This window comes from Cryptomeria japonica, chromosome 6 (genome assembly GCF_030272615.1).
Source record: "Cryptomeria japonica chromosome 6, Sugi_1.0, whole genome shotgun sequence".
Classification (NCBI taxonomy): domain Eukaryota; kingdom Viridiplantae; phylum Streptophyta; class Pinopsida; order Cupressales; family Cupressaceae; genus Cryptomeria; species Cryptomeria japonica.
In genome coordinates, this window is record NC_081410.1 from 1,842,540 (window position 1) to 1,854,310 (window position 11,771).

The following is an 11,771-nucleotide window of genomic DNA, read 5'->3' on the forward strand; positions in this document are numbered from 1 at the left end:
TTTATCCACTCACTCTTTTTTTAATATCTATTATCCTTTTATAAATAAAAATACTAACACCTAATCATAAAAAAAATTAATTAAATATAATTATTAAATTCATTTAATTTCTACAACTAATTTATATTCACTATCGTGGAATCTGGAGGTGTCCTCGCCGAAGCGAGACTAATCCCCCAGTGTGTACGACCCGCTCACAAGGTAGCAACACACACAGAGTTAACACAGTCGGGGACTTGAACTCAAGACCATGGGGAGCATACCCACACCTTAAGTTACGATCCATGACCGAGCGAGCTAGGGCCGAAGCCCTTTCTACAACTAATTTAACATTTAATTATTATTTCTAATCTAAAGTATAGACTTTTATATAAATGTTTATTTTCCCTCACAAATTTATCATCATCCCAATTCTCCCACTTAGGAAGAAAATGAAGAGGAAGCATCAACGTCTTTTATCTAACCATATATCAATTTGAGGTAATTTTTCTCAGTTTTTGAACTGGAAGATTTCTTAAGCAAAAGGTATTGACAGTTGCGTATACTATTCGGTTTCAAGCATAAGAAACGAACAGGTCGCGGTTTATCCAAAAGGATTTCTTCGTGTAAGCATAACTTTGTAAACTAATTTTATTAAATTTATCTATAGATTAACATAATGACGTCAACTTCGACATCAAGGTCCCATGGTCTAGTGGTGAGGACATTGGACTCTGAATCCAGTAACCCGAGTTCAAATCTCGGTGGGACCTTTTTGGTTTATTGTTCATCTGTATCACCTAAGATAATGCATTTCAACAAGTTTTAGTTTTGTAAGTTTACAATTAATCCTCAATCAGGACGGTAATAAGCGATAATCGTAGTTTATGCAGTTTATCCTGAACTGGGACTGTAATAAGGAAAATAATTTGGTTTATTAGTTTATAGTTTATCCTTAATCGGGACTATCATAAGGAACACATTTTAGTTTATACAGAGATTGCAGTCAACTTTCAATACATAAAATTTATCTACATTAAATAGTTGCCTTTTACCTTGTATCTGGATAAACTCTCTTAATAATAGAAGGGGAGACAAATCTGTCATTTTGCTTGCACATCTCAAATGCTTTAAGAAAACAAACAAAATATTGCTGAAACCATTGCATAACATTGGCTTTTGTTGTTTAAAAAAAAAGTTCTACTTTTGAATTTTTGAGATATAATTTTTTATCAATAATTATAAATCTTGAATAGGAAAAACACAAAAGAATCCGCAATCTCAGAGAATAAATGATGGATACTATCAAATGATAATCATTAAAAACATTCTTCCAAAAACCTTTCAAAATGGTAACTATGGAGAAGATTCACATTTGAAAGCAGGAGGAACATGAATATTACATGCCCCAACATATTGATGAACAAGTTGAAGAGCACTTGCAGAGATGAGAATAGAACAGAAACAGCCCAAGCTCAATTTCTTGATACCCTTACAACAAAGCTCATCAGGGCTTTTCTTCACACTTCCATCCTCAATACAAGGGGACACCAAACTCAGAGCTTCATATTCATTACTACAGACTGCAACTACACCACCCATCTGCACATTATGCAACAAAACAGCACAAATCAACACTGCCATGGCCTTGCTCATCTTTCCTCAAACTCAAATGATTGAGATTCCACACACCTACATCTCTCTATATATAGATTTACAAGGCATTAGTTGGCCTTGCAATCAACATGGTCAATGCTTAATATCACACAGACATCAAAAGACATTGTTTTATCCTCGAAAACTGCAAAAATCTCGCAACCCAAATGTTTTCTTGGCAGGAATCCAGGTGTACACTACTGTGCTCTTGACAACTTTGTTAAAAACACATGCATTGGTGGAGAGAGGGCACCGACAAACATAAGTCCAGTGTGGCATGCAGCCATTAAGGAGACTTAATTCGAATGCCTACCAGGCTAGGTGATGCAGCATAGTAAACACACTTTCAATTTAGTGCTCTACTACTTTTTATAGTATTCACAAGATAGTGGAACACATAAATTTTGTTTTATTTGTTTTAAATTTACTACTTTACTTTTTACAATATTCACGACTTAGTGAGGCTTCAGCCCTAGCTCGCACGGTCAGTGGAGGACGTTTAAGGCTTAGTCTCGGGACACCTACAGATCATGAATCGAAAAAAATATATTCACAATTTAATGGAAGACATAAATTTTGTTTTATTTGTTATAATGGGGGAAATTGGTTTTTATAAAAGAAATTATATGGTTATACATTTAGAAATAAGTTTTAATTAGATGGTTTGGATGGAGTAAGTAGAATTCGAGAAATAGAAACTACTAGTACTCTCTCACGAAATTCTATTAGATGGAATAATGACGCCAAGCTATAGGATTTCAACAAAGATCTATTAGGTCTATTGGCGAAGTGAAAAAATTTATATGTACCATTTTATAACTTGAGAGCTCTACTTCCATCCAAAGTACTAGAACATTTGTTAGTAGGTCTAAAGATGAGTTTAAAATCTCTTACAATTTTACTTAAGAGGAGATGGTTGTAAGTGTGGTATAGACTAGAGAAAAAACAAATGGTGTTAATGAGCACACAAGTTCTTCTAATCTAGTTCATGATGGTACCTTTTAGATTATCCCAAATACATAAACATTAGATAAAGAAAAGTAGAAAAAAAAATTCTACTTATGCATGCACAATAACATTTTATACACAAGAAATATATTTACAAACAAATTAAATACACGACCAATATCTACTAGATTTATGTATACATGCCCATAGTTCATAATTCTCTTAGAATATTGTATTTACAAATCCTTTATGACATTTGATCAAGTCTTTCTAGTGTGGTTCAATGTACAATATCATAACAAAAGTTACTCAACAATTACCTTCCTAAGTATATGTAAAAAATATTTGGGCTGAAAGTGTCAAAACCTTTAAACTAAGGGGAAAGATGATCCCTTATGCCACTATACCTCTACCTATTAACTCTTGAAGGTATTTTATGGTTGGCTTTGCACTAAGAAGACATACCTACTTGAATAATTTTAGGGTTATTAATGTTTCTTGTAAGAGACTTGTAAAATCTAATTCAAAATTAACACCTTGAAAAGTCATTGGTCATCTTGTTTTTTGTTTAAATATATCTCCAAAATAAAGTGTCCAAAAGAAATCCACTACAAATAAATGCTTTTAACACACAAAGCTATGATATTGACCTTTAACTACTTACTTTTGACATATAGAACTACTCTATTGACCTATAACTCCCTACTTTTAAAAAGAGCTACACTATTGACCTATCCTTTTGCACATTTGATTCATAAAGATATGCTTTTGAGTTATCCTTCTATTCATTTAATTCATAAAGCTACACTTCTAAGATATCCTTCTATTCATTTTATTCACAAAGTCGTACTTTTGAGCTATCCTTCTACACGTGTTTAATTCACAAAGTTATGCTTTTTATTTGTCCTTGTGCACATCTAAGTCATGGATCTATACTATTGATATGTCCTTATGTGCATTTTAGTTACAAAGCTATTCTTTTGAGTTATCCTAGTACACATATTATTGATATATTGATACTTTTAACATACTCTATGCCACATCTAATTGATAGAGTAACATTGCTGAATCATTATACTATTATTTTTAGCTGTTGACTTGAGTTTTTGATCTATTGTCTTGTACACATGAGAGTTATACTTTTTAAGTTATTACCCTATGATTGTGACTAGTATCTTGGTGCTTTTGATTAGTTTTCTGGAACTTTTGATAAGTATCAGTAGCCTTTGATATTCTAGATCATAAGAAAAATTAGACTCTTAGAATTTTAAATAAGCAGAATTAAAATAGATCCATAACACCTCCATCTACCATCCATCCAAATTTCACCTCACATGCTAGACTTTAGGACTATTATCCTTGATAAATCCCATAAATAACAACCTTTTTAGCTTTTCATCATTCATAATCAACCTATGATATATCATCCATTTATCTTCCAAAAATTGTTAGAGTCCAATCCAAATATGTCTTTTTGTCTCTATCTTACCTCTTTGATTGAAAATTTATTTATTTCTAGTAGGGAGTTAAGCTAGACTACTAGGAGAGAAACTATCTTAGGAGCTTTTTTTTTTTCTTGAGTTTGTAAAATCCCCCCAGTTATCCATTTGATTAGATTTGTAAGCGTTTGAGTAATTAGGTTAAGCGCCTATTAATTACTTAGGTCCATTTTTACTTTATTACACTTAAGATAAACTTAGGAGTTCTTTTCTATTATTAGATTGACCTATTTATAGATCATGTTGTCTAAAGTCACAAGATGAGGACACTTGCCATGATTTGATGCAATCCTCATCTAGGGCTTTAATTTTGTAAGAATTCATTTATACATTGCAAAAATCCAATATATCTAGAACTGTATTTAAATTTAATTTCAATATCATATTCCATTGCAGATCAATGTTTCCATTAAAGTTGTATAGCACAATCATGGATTTTTCTTTTTAGATGTAATTAGGTTCAATATCAATTCTAAAATTATAGTAGAGCACCAAATTTACAAATTCATACCCAAATCATGAGAGATCTAACCTTGAGAAAAACATGACTCATCTTAAAGAAAAATCAACACCACCATTGGATCCAAAATGAAAGAACCCTAAAAATGCATGCCATTTTGTTGAATTTAGATTAATAAGAAATAAATATTTTTTTAGGGTTGGATAGAGCACAAGGTGATTTGTGTAGGCCCTATGTTAGTTGTACAATCCTTGGTATAGTTTCTAGGTACAAGGTTTATGTAATGTGGTGAAATAGGTGTTCACGATCTTATGCATATAAACTAAGAATAAACTCTATTTTTCAAAATTACATTAGGGAGAGGAATGGATAAATCCACTTGGCACAATCACAAATCCGATTAGAAGGACCGAGCACAAATGGATTCAATGTTTCTCCTCTCCTTGAGTTAAAATGAATATTGCAAATATGAAAATGGAATGCTAGATCTAGGGCTAAAGATGGAAAATTAACATAAATTAATATGAACCAACTTTTTTAGATTTGATATTTATCTATAAACACAGATATGGAATGAGAAAGATGAGTAGAACCTATGACTATAATTTGAGCCTGAAAACATGGGATAAGGAGGCTCTAAACGACCTTGTCCTTGAAATTTTGGATATAGACAAAAGTTATCTTTTTGAGATTAGAATGTAGTCTTGAATATCCTCCCAAAGAATCATGAGAAATTTATCAGACATAGATGTGTGGAGAAATGCTATCCTCCTCTTTTTGTGCCTATAAAAGATAGATATGATTGTTTATGTCTACTTTGTCTAATTCCACAATTATAACTTCTGAACTTGCGACCTACACACAAAAGAAGAGAAATTGGGTAGGAGTTTTCCTAAGTAAAACCCCAAGTTTGGAATTAACCCTAAAATTAAAATTAAACTTGAGATGAAATAGAAATGTAAAACATGCCTTTTGAGGGCAAAGGCTAGATTTGAATTGTTGAAAATTAAAATATGATACCTTGATGAGTCTTGCTTGGAAGTATTCATGCAAGGGTTGATGTTGTCTTGTAGGATGTAGGATGTCTTCATGAAGTCTTGATCATGGATTCCATCTTTAATGCTCAAGACCTCTCCTTCAATGTCTTGAAAATTCTTGATTGATTTCTCACTTGAATTGAATTGAATTTTAACTTGCATCATGTGGAGAGGGTATATGGACTTGTTCAAATTAGGGGGTAAGGATTTCTTTTATACCCACTTCATCAAATGTGTGTGAAATTTCAAGGCCCATTGACATGGGAGGGGAATTCTCACATATGTTTTATGAAAATTATCCAGATGAAAATTGGGCCCCTTTTGTTAGGACAAGGGCACTCGGGGTACCATTATCCAAGGCCAAGGGCGCTTGGGGTGCCTTTGTCCAACCAATCAAGGCTAAACAAAGGTTCAGAAACCAAATGCTAGGTGAAAGATACAACTTGAAGCCATTGCGAGTAGAATCAAATATGGTCAAAGCATGAAAGGCCAAAACACTAAAGTGAGGCCTAAGTGAGGATGGAAATCGTACAGGGACACACTTTACAACACTACATTTAGCAGGAGTACGAGCCTACACTCATACTCTTAGTAACACACATGATAGAATTGAAAAACTTTCATCAAGATATTAAAGGGACAATACATGCCAATCCCCTAGGGATTTAGGATCTTAACAATCTAATATCAAGATAAAAGTGGGTATGTGCACAAAGATGGTGGTCAAAAAAGTGGACATGACCCAAAAAAACATGAAAAAACAAGCAACGCATACGCAGTTCTAAAATTTGAAATCACCCCATATGCGCTTAGGTCTGTTGTTTCTGAGCCTAAAAAAGATAGCGTGTACGTGTTGCTTTTAGGAAAGTGAGTGTGTACGCGCTCATAAGCCCTAAAGAACCACGTATGTGGTACTTGTCAAAAAAGTTTTTTAAAAAAAAACTGGGTCTTATTTTCCCATGACCATGGCATTTTTTCCTCCATTTCCTCCACAAAACCACGAATGAGCTGCCTCATTTCTCCTCCAAACGCTATGGATCAAGGTTAGTTTTTCTTAATTTTTGTCTTTCTTTCCTGTTTATTCAATTTGTTTTACGTTTTGAAATTAATTTCGTTAATTTTGATTAGGTTTTTTTATTTTTTGTTTCAAAAACCAGATTCTGATAATCCACAACAAGAAGAAAAAAATGCACCTCCTGAAATCCTCAAAGAAAACCCACAAGATACACCTCCAGTTCCTCCTTTTGACCGTACACTTGAAACACAGGAGCAATTGATTAATCAGTTAGGGCAAAACGCGTCTAAAATAAATAGACTGATAAATAAATTGAAAACATCTGAGCTTTAGCATCATAAATCCCTCGCCACTAGCCTAGAAACATTAGCTAGTGCTGTCATAGTCATTTCCACACAAATTACAAAATGGGGAAACTTTAGGGATAGGTTTCGTCAATACTATGCTGATGGGTTATCATACAAGGGAGTGAAAAACAAAAATATTAGTAAACAACAAATATGTGCCCTTTTTGTTGATCCTAAAACTGGTGAGTCGTTACCTCTTAATGCAAAGAGGTTTCCCATACATTGGTGTACCAATGTGCAGATTAAGAATCTTTTTTGGCAAAGGTGGTGGATGGTCTTTGATGATCCACCTTGTAATAATTATGAGGTGCTATTGCATTTTTTAAGAAAAGTATACTATGAGTTTGTCCTCAATGTGTGGCCAAACTATTTTGACATGAGAGAGTTCCATGGTAGAGGTGGTAGCTCTGTCCAAGATAGACCTGGAGCCCATAGGCGAGTAGCCCCAAAGAGTCGTTGCCCCCTAGCACCCAAACCCAAGGTGCATCAGGTTGTCCTAGTAGAGCTAAAAGAGTTGATGGAGATACACTCTCTTTAGGTGGCCACAACATTGACTGGTGCCATCATCTAGCATGGGACGTCGCTAGCACACCCTCTTGTACTAGATGATGAGCCATTAGTTGCTCTAGGTGGTGACAGCGAGCCCATTCAGCATATGTGTGTCAGTTGGTCGGGGATATGCTTAGGGATGGATGATGCGACCGCTGCAAATGGATCCACATCTCATTCATGCATGATTTGCGGGAGTAGATGTCAGACCCGCACGAATGAGGATTTGGCGCTAACAGAGGAGTTGATGGACATGGTGTTTGCCCATCAGTGACAGACACAAGTGTGTTGATTTGAATTCATAGCATTTTATTTATCAGTCACTTTAAATTTGTAATTATATAAATGAATTTTCATTTACACATCGATTTAAATTGAGACAAATAAAATGCATTTCAGGATGCAGCATCGGTATCCCATACTTCTCCCACAGTTACTACAGCTGTAACTTCGATGCCTAAGGTATAAATTTTGTAACATGTTAAAATAGAATAGTATACTTTGAATTCAAAAAAATTACAAGATATACTATCTTTAATGCTTGGTCCAATTTTTGGTTTGTAGGTGTTGACAGGGGACCAAATATCCCATATTGGTGACATCACGCTCTCAATGATCAATTTTGGCCTACAAGGCTATACGGTATCATATTTTGTACAACCCTTTTTATGTATTGTTTTGATGTAATATGCAAGTGATTTCATTTTGGATTTTTTAAATTATGTTTAATATATTATCTATATTAATATCTCATGTTAATTTTGTTTTTTTAGGGTACCCCCTCCGTGTCTAGGACTCGTCCTAAGAAAAAGAATTCCTCAAAGATGCCAAAATGTGGGAAGAAGGTAATTGAACACATTTTTAGTTGTAAAATTGTTTGAAAATGTTAAAATCAAGTCTTAGTTGGGGTTTCTAGATTGATTAGTGTTTTTTGTCTATTTTACATGTACAACGACCATTGAGCTATGTGGATTTGTTGAATGCACCTGATTCACCCGTGGATCAAAAGAGGGTGGAGGTATGTATCTCTACTTTATTTTCTTGATTTCATGATTATATGCACATGTACATGTGAACTTGTGATAAATTATAATCTTATAATTTTTTCATACAAGAAATATCCATAGCTGCTTCATCAATGGCGAGCCCTCCTCTGTGCACTAGAGAAGCATCTCAGGATCTGGTACACTTTTGTTTGATATATTACATTAATTGTTTTTCACCTGCAATACTTATCATTATATTAATTGTGTTTAATATTTGATCATTTTTGTATAGGTAATAGCAACAGTTTCTCCATCGATGGTGAGCCATCCTCAATCTATTGGAGAAGTATCTCAGGCACCAACCATATGTAATTGTTGTCTATATTATAGCTTTTAAGTATTTTTGATGTATTTATGTTAGTACATTGTATTAATTGTACATTTAATCTACAATAGCCCCCTTTGCGGTTCGGCCATAGCATGGATCCTTTTAAGTTTGTCTTCAAGAAAACTCCTAAGAGTGACAAGGAGAGGAGAGCGAAGACATTAGCTCCGAGATCAGCCGATGAGGTAATCTACATTTCAATTGCAAATAAATTATAGTTAAGTGCATAGTTATGTTGTTAGTTGTGAACTACTTTCTACAAAAGAATTCTAACTTGCCTTTTAAATTGTGGTTTTGCAGCCTTCTATAGAGCCACGTACTGCATCGAAGAGGCTCAATTTTAATGCTCCACCACAATTTTAGGATCATATAGTGTTAGTTATGGTCATAGAATGACCAATACATGTAGATATATTCTACATTTTTATTGTATATCGATTTGGACATGGCATATGCCACATTTTTGTAATATTTGTATTGACTTGGCAGACATGCCTTTTTTTGATATATATATATAAATATTGATATTCGATCCAATAAATGTGTACTGAGTTTATTATTGTGTATTCGTTGTATTTTGTGGCTTCCTTTTATAAAGTTAATTGATCATTTGCCTATGTAATCAACAATATGAATATAAACAACAAAAATCTATGATATAAAACATTGCAATCGTGGAATATGATTTGATAAACTTTCTAAAATGTTGAATTAACCCTACAAAACTCCTTGTATTCAGTTCATTATTATGTATTCGCTATATTTAGTGACTTCCCTTTTATAATTTTAAATGAATATTTGTCTATGCAATCAACAATATGAATATAAACAACAAAAAATGACAATATGAATATAAACAACAACATGTGTGTGGTGCGAGAGCACCCTCACGCTCACAATGGTAAAATTTTGGTTCTCATGTGAACAAACCAACGTCACGAGTTCGTCCGAGTGGGCAGGTTTACGCTAGGCATGCTCCTCTCATGCATCCTAAATCACCGGAATGTCGAGAGTCATACCCTACCGATGCGATCTCTTAAGTGCCCGGAGTCCAAAAAATTATCAAACTTTGATAGACTGTTTCTTCCAATCCAAGAAACATATGATCAATCTATTTGAACTTGTGGGGTAGCGTGAGGCTCCTCTACAATGGCCCATCTCAGTTTTTGACTGTTAGGGTTTCAAGCAGATCCGAAGCAAATATGAACTAACAATTATATGCAAATTTAAATACAAAAGATAAAGGAATAAAATAGGACACAGATAACACAAAGATTTAACGTGGTTCACCCAGAATGGGTCACGTCCACCATACACAGCCGTCCAATCTTTCTTATTATCCAGCAAAAATAGTACATCAACCTTACAATGCCTTAAGCATCCCAGCCGCTTATAACATGCATTTTTAGGGCAACAAACGAAGTCAGCCTTTTTAGGGTTTTATTACAATGTTGGTTTTCATCAACAAAAAAATGACAAATTTTTTTTTCTTGGGGGCTACTGCCCCCGAACCCCCGTAGAGGGCTACTGCCCCCAAACCCCTACCCGAGGCCTGGCCACGGACCCCGACAAGGATACGTGCTGAGTGTATAGTACTTTGCTGATCAGTCGCCACATATCAACATTGACGACTTAGAGCCATTTTCAATTGGTAGCATTTTTTTGCCTGTTGCAAAAATCATCAGTTGCATGCAATGCAAAGTTGCAAGATAGGCTAGAACTGATTCGGTTCGTCGTGTGCACAAACCGACGTCACAAGCGCATCTAGGTGGGCAGGTTTGCGCTATTCATTCTCCTCTCATGCATCCCAAAGCGCTAGAACATCGAGTGTCATACCCTACTGATGCGATCTCTCAAGTGCCCCGAGTCCAAAAAATTGTCAAACTTTAACAGACCGTTTCTTCCAATCCAAGGAACATATGATCAATCCGTTTGAACCTGTGGGGTCATGTGAGGCTCCTCTATAATGTTCTATCTCAGTTTTTGATGACTCAAAGCCATTTTCAATTAGTAACAGTTTTTTGCCTGCTGCAAAAATCTTCAGTTGCATGCAATGCAAAGTTGCAAGATAGGCTAGAATTGATTTGGTTTGTCATGTGCACAAACCGAAGTTACGATCGTGTTCAGGTGGACATGTTTATGCTAGGAGTGCTCCTCTCTTGCATCCCAAAGCATCAGAACATCGAGAATCATACCCTACTGGCGTGATCTCTCAAGTGCCTTGAGTCCAAACAATTGTCAAAATTTGACGGTTATTCCAATCCAGGACACATATGAATGATCCATTTGAACCTATGGGGTTGTGTGAGGCTCCTCTACAATGTCCTATCTCGGTTTTTGACGACTCGAAGCCATTTTCAATTGGTATCATTTTTTGCCTGCAACAAAAACTGTCAGTTGCATGCAATGCAAAATTGCAAGATAGGCTAGAATTGATTCGATTCATCGTGTGCACAAACCGATGTCATGAGCGCATCTGGGTGGGCAGGTTTACGCTAGGCATGATCCTCTCGTGCATTCCAAAGCATCAGAACGTCGAGTGTCATACCCTACCAGCATGATTTCTCAAGTGCCCCGAGTCCAAAAAATTATCAAACTTTGACAGACTGTTTCTTCTAATCCAGAACACATATGAATGATTCATTTGAACTAGTGGGGTTTCGTGAGGCTACTCTACAATTTCCTATCTTGGTTTTTGATGACTCAGATCCATTTTCAATTGGTAGCATTTTTTGCCTGCTACAAAAATCGTTAGTTGCAAGATAGGCTAGAGTTGATTTCGTTTGTCGTGTGCACAAACTGACGTCATGAGTGCATCTGGGTGGGTAAGTTTACACTAGGCATTCTCCTCTTGTGCATCCTAAAGCATCGAAACGTTGAGAGTCATACCCTACCAACGCAATCTCTTAA

General features: G+C 35.2%; 1 non-coding gene across 1 annotated transcript; it reads left to right on the forward strand.

Moving 5' to 3' along the window:
• Positions 1-680: 680 nt before the first annotated feature.
• Positions 681-752, forward strand: TRNAQ-CUG (transfer RNA glutamine (anticodon CUG)). Its single transcript has one exon. It is a non-coding gene; the product is annotated as a tRNA-Gln (tRNA).
• Positions 753-11,771: the final 11,019 nt, after the last annotated feature.